The 5795-nt window shown below is 44.8% G+C and overlaps 1 non-coding gene across 1 annotated transcript; it reads left to right on the top strand.

Moving 5' to 3' along the window:
- The first annotated feature begins 1492 nt into the window (after positions 1-1492).
- On the top strand, positions 1493-1554 carry LOC120360742 (U7 small nuclear RNA). Its single transcript, XR_005577168.1, has one exon. It is a non-coding gene; the product is annotated as a U7 small nuclear RNA (small nuclear RNA).
- Positions 1555-5795: the final 4241 nt, after the last annotated feature.

The raw sequence follows: 5795 nt of genomic DNA, 5'->3' as shown, positions 1-5795 counted from the left end.
ACACACACACCCCTACACACACATGTGTGCATGCAAGATTGTTTCTTTTCTTTTTTTTTTTTTTTCTGAGAAAGAATCTCACTCTGTCACACAGGCTGGATGCAGTGGCACCATCTCAGCTCACTGCAACCTCCACCTCCAAGGTTCAAGCAATTCTCCTGCCTCAGCCTCCCAAGTAGCTGGGACTACAGATGCAAGTCACCTTTCCTGGCTAATTTTTTGTATTTTTAGTAGAGATAGGGTTTCACCATATTGGTCAGGCTGGTCTCAAACTCGTGACCTCAGGTGACCCACTTGCCTCAGCCTCCCAAAGTGTGGGATTACAGGCGTGAGCTGCCATGCCCAGCCCATGCAAGTGACTCCATTGTATCTTTCTTCTCTCTCTCTTCCTTTCTCTGCCATTGTGGTGTTTGTTTCACTCAGCTTCTTGTCATGTCTTCTCACAAGACTTTCAGGATTAAGTGATTCCTGGCCAAGAAAGAAAAGCAAAATTGTCTCATTTCCCAGTGGAATCAGATGAAAACCAGTAATAACATGAGGTACAACTCCAAAAGGCGATATTGAAGAAAAACCAAGCTGGATCTATAAGGAATTACACATGAGATGATGGACATATTTATGTTGTATCAAGGTCACCATCATCACCATATCAAGCTGAAAATGTCTGGACAGTCAGACATGTTTTATTAGGAATACGTTTTTGACCAGGCGCGGTGACTCACACCTGTAATCCCAACACTTTGGCAGGCTAAGGTGGGTGGAACACTTGAGGTTAGGTGTTTGAGACAAGCCTGGCCAACATGGTGAAACCCCATCTCTACTAAAAGTACAAAAAAAAAAAAAAAAAAGAAGCTGGGCATGGTGGCACAGGCCTATAGTCTCAGCTACTTGGGAGGCCGAGGCAGGAAAATCTCTTTAACCCAGGGGGCAGAGGTTGCAGGGAGCCGATGTGGCACTACTGCATTCCAGCCTGGGCAATAGAGTAAGACTCCATCTCAAAAAAAAAAAAAAAGAACATATTTTTTCTCTTTGTTTACATGTTCTACACTAGTAGGGTGGGTTCAATAATACATATGTGAGAACTTACATTTCAAAAAATATTATTATTATTATTATTTCTCTTGAGATGGCGTCTCAATCTGTCATCCTGGCTGGAGTGCAGTGGCGCAATCTTGGCTGACCGGCACCTCTGCCTCCCTGGTTCAAGTTATTCTCCTGCCTCAGCTTCCTGAGTAGCTGAGATTATAGGCATGTGCCACCATGCCTAGCTAATTTTGTATTTTTAGTAGAGATGGGGTTTCACCATTTTGGCCAGGCTGGTCTCAAACTCCTGATCTCAGGTGATCCACCCGCCTCGGCCTCCCAAAGTGCTGGGATTATGGGTGTAAGCCACCATGCCCAGCCAAAAAAAACATTTCTTGTGGCATTATCTGCAAAAGTTGAATATTGAGACAACCCAAATGTCCCAAGTGTCAATTACTAGGGGACTGATTTGTGTTATAGTTCTTTTAGAATTTGTCTAGCAGGCTTTCTGGATTTTGCCCAAAATCCTCTACAAATAGTTAAAAAAAGAAAAAAGAAAAGGAATAGGAGACAGATTGAACAAACTATAGCACAGAACAATGCAGCGATAAAAATGCTAATGTTGTCAAGGACCAAGATTTCCAATATAAGAGAAAAGAGACACAAATATAAAACCAAAGATTTAAAAAAACCTGTAATGTAGGCTGGGCACGGTAGCTCACACCTATAATCCCAGCATTTTGGGAGGCCAAGGTGGGAAGATCACCTGAGGTCAGGAGTTCAAGACCAGCCTGACCAACATGGTGAAACCCCATCTCCACTAACAATACAAAATTAGCCAGGCATGGTGATGCATGCCTGTAATCCCAGCTACTTGTGAGGCTGAGGCAGGAAAATCACTTGAACCCAGGAAGTAGAGGTTGTAGTGAGCCGAGATGGCGCCGTTGCACTCCAGCCTGGGCAACAAGAGTGAAACTCCTACTTTAAAAAATGAAAAAATAACCCATAGGCCGGGCGCGGTGGCTCAAGCCTGTAATCCCAGCACTTTGGGAGGCCGAGGCGGGTGGATCATGAGGTCGAGAGATCGAGACCAACCTGGTCAACATGGTGAAACCCCGTCTCTACTAAAAGTACAAAAAAAAAAAAAATTAGCTGGGCATGGTGGCACGTGCCTATAATCCCAGCTACTCAGGAGGCCGAGGCAGGAGAATTGCCTGAACCCAGGAGGCGGAGGTTGCGGTGAGCCGAGATCGTGCCATTGCACTCCAGCCTGGGTAACAAGAGCGAAACTCCATCTCAAAAAAAAAAGAAAAGAAAAAATAACCCATAAGGGTGAGAAATTACTTAATGGGTACAATATGCACTATCTAGTGATGGATACACTAAAAGACCAGACTTCACTACTAAGCAATCTATGCATATAACAAAACTGCTCTTGGACCCCTAAACTGTTTACAAACAAAACCCTATAATGCTAAATTCCAACTGAGAATATCAATAGGACCTTGTGGAAATCGTCTGAATCAAAATGGAGTCACTTGTATTAAAGACCCTGACATAAAGAGCTGGGGAAGGCCATGAAGGGAGGGTTCTCATGCTTCAATGCCTGGTCACAATCACTATCACAAAAGATTTTGCAAAAACCACAGCCTTGCACAAAGGCTATCACAATGCTACACACACACAAATACTTCCGTGAGGACATCTGCCCAGCAACTGCCCGTCCAGCCTAGGACTGTGCTATCCTTGTTATTGATCCTTGTAGCCAAGGATAATTATCTCAAAACAATGACGGTAATCCTCATCATTTTTTCTTTCTTTTGTTTCATCGGAGTCTCGCTCTGTCACCCAGGCTGGAGTGCAGTGGTGGGATCTTGGTTCGCTGCAACTTCTGCCTCCTGGCTTCAAGTGGTTCTCCTGCCTCAGCCTCCCGAGTAGCTGGGATTACAGGCACCCACCACCATACCTGGCTAATTTTTGTAATTTTAGTAGAAACGAGGTTTCGCCATGTTGGCCAGGCTGGTCCTCATTTTTTCTTTAAAAACCTTTGCCTTCCTTAGAGTTTGCAATGCGCCAAGATTGCGCCACTGCACTCCAGCTTGGTGACAGAGCGAGACTCCATCTCAAAAAAATAAAAATAAAAAAAGCAACAAAACAAAACAAATAAACAAACAAAACCTTTGCCTTTCTTTACCTCCCGGAGTATGTACATTTTAATAATTTACTATGGCACACATATTCCCATTGCAATGCCTATTCCTGAATAAACATTCTTTTCTTCTAGTGAGTCTTTTTCTGTTTGTTGTTTAGATTGACAAAATCATAACTACAAAAATAAATAAAAAAGAATCAATTTCCTAGTTCTGAACACTGAATCAGCTTAGAGGCAGGTGCCCAGTAACAAGGCTCCTAGCCATGGCTTTAGACCCAGCCCACACTAAATAGAACTAGGCTGAAAGACGGCTGCTTCCAGAAACGCAGTAGGGGAAGCTCACATGGGTCACCTTCTTGTGTCAGCAAGCAAGGACATGCTCAAAGACTGATGGGGAGATGTGGCTGGGCACGGTGGCGCATGCCTGTAATCCCAGCACTTTGGAAGGCAGAGGTGGGAGGATCACAAGGTCGGGAGTTCAAGACCAGCCTGGCCAACATAGTGAAACCTCTTCTCTAATAAAAATACAAAAAATTAGCCAGGCATGGTGGTGGGTGCCTGTAATCCCAGCTACTTGGGAGGCTGAGGTAGGAGAATAGCTTGAACTCAGGAGACGGAGGTTGCAGTGAGCTGAGATCACACTATTGCACTCCAGCCTGGGCAACAGTGCCAGACTCTGTCTCAGAAAAAAAGATTGATGGGGAGATGTCAAAACCATACAGAAACCAGCCTGGATGTGCTGTCTGTGACAGAATTTGAGGAAACTGTAATGGGTTGAATAGTGGCCACCCCTCCCCAAAAAGATAGGACTAAATCCTAACCCCCAGTACCTGTGAATGTGACCATGTTTGGAAAAAGGTCTGTGCAGCCGTAATGAGTGATCTCAGAATGAGATCATCCTGGACTAGCTGGCTGGGTTCTAATTCAGTGTCCTGTGTCCTTACGTAAGACAGAAGGAAGAAAGACATAGACACGGAGTGGGAGGCCCCATGAAGGCAGAGGCAGAGATAGGGGTGGTGCAGCTGCAGGCCAAGGAATGCCAAAGATTGCCAGTAGCCTGCAGGCACCGGGAGAGAGGCCTGGGTCAGATCATTCCTCGGAGACTCTGGAAGGAACCAGTCCTGCCAACACCTTGATTTCTGACTTCCAGCCTCCAGAATTGAAGGCAATCAGTTTCCGTTGTTTAAGCCACGCAATGTGTAATTGTTATAGTATCCACAGGAGTCATAAAACACAATTTATGTCGGCCGGGCGAGGTGACTCAAGCCTGTAATCCCAGCACTTTGGGAGGCCAAGGCGGGTGGATCACAAGGTCAAGAGATTGAGACCATCCTGGTCAACATGGTGAAACCCCGTTTCTACTAAAAATGCAAAAATTAGCTGGGCATGGTAGTGCCCGTCTGTAGTCCCAGCTACTCAGGAGGCTGAGGCAGGAGAATTGCTTGAACCCAGGAGGCGGAGGTTGCGGTGAGCCGAGATTGTGCCATTGCACGCCAGGCTGGGCAACAAGGGCGAAACTCCATCTCAAAAAAAAAAAAAAAAAAAAAATTTATGTCATTTAATGTAAAACGTTGAATAAATAAAAATCCATGAGTTCCAGCACATGTTTACCTATGTAACAAACCTGCGTGTCCTCCACATGTATCCCAGAACTCAAAATTAAATTAAATTATTTTAAAAATCCGTGAGTTCGTAGTGATAGTAAGTTTAAGGGGGAAAAGACAACAGACAAGAAAAATAGGCCAGGCACAGTGGCTCACACCTGTTGTCTCAGCACTTTGAGAGGTCAAGGCGGGACGATTCCTTGAGGTCAGGAGTTTGAGACCAACCTGGGCAACATAGTGAGACCCCATCTCTACAAGAAATTTAAAAAAAATTAGCCAGGCATGGTGGCATGCACCTGTAGTTCCAGCTACTTAGGAGGCTGAGGTGGGAGAATCACTTTAGCCCCAGGAGCTAGAAACTATGGTGAGCTGTGATCATACCACTGCACTTCAGCCAGGGCAACACAGTGAGATCCTGTCTCAAAAAGAAAAGAACAAGAAAAAAGAAAAATAATTCCATCATCTTGCTATGAACATCAGCAATTAAGGAGAGAAGGCAAATCACTTACACTCTCAGTTTTGGTTTTTTTTTTTTTTTTTTTTTTTTTGAGATGAAGTCTCACTCTGTCCCCAGGCTGGCTTGCAATGGCGTGATCTCGGCTCACTTCAACCTCCGCCTCCTGGGTTCTAGTGATTCTCCTGCCTCAGCCTCCTGAGTAGCTAGGATTTCAGGCACCCACCACCAAGTCTGATTAATTTTTGTATTTTTAGTAGAGATGAGGGTTTCACAATGTTGGTCAGGCTGGTCTTGAACTCCTGACCTCAGGTGATCCACCCATCTCAGCCTCCTAAAGTGCTGGGATTACAGGCGTGAGCCACAGTGCCCGGCTACAACCTCATTTTTTAGAACTGTGGTTCATCCCCAGTTAATGAGAGAATGCTCTTCTTTACAGATAATACATGTAGATGGAGTGATAGAATTGGAAGAATAATAGTTTTGAAGCCACCAGTGACATAATTGATTATAGCAAGGATCTGCAATGGACGATGAAACCAGCAGGGGAGGCTGTGGAGAA

The sequence above is a fragment of the Saimiri boliviensis genome, chromosome 2 (assembly GCF_048565385.1).
Source record: "Saimiri boliviensis isolate mSaiBol1 chromosome 2, mSaiBol1.pri, whole genome shotgun sequence".
Classification (NCBI taxonomy): domain Eukaryota; kingdom Metazoa; phylum Chordata; class Mammalia; order Primates; family Cebidae; genus Saimiri; species Saimiri boliviensis.
Note: the sequence above shows the minus strand (reverse complement) of the source record. Positions and strands in the feature narration are given on the sequence as shown.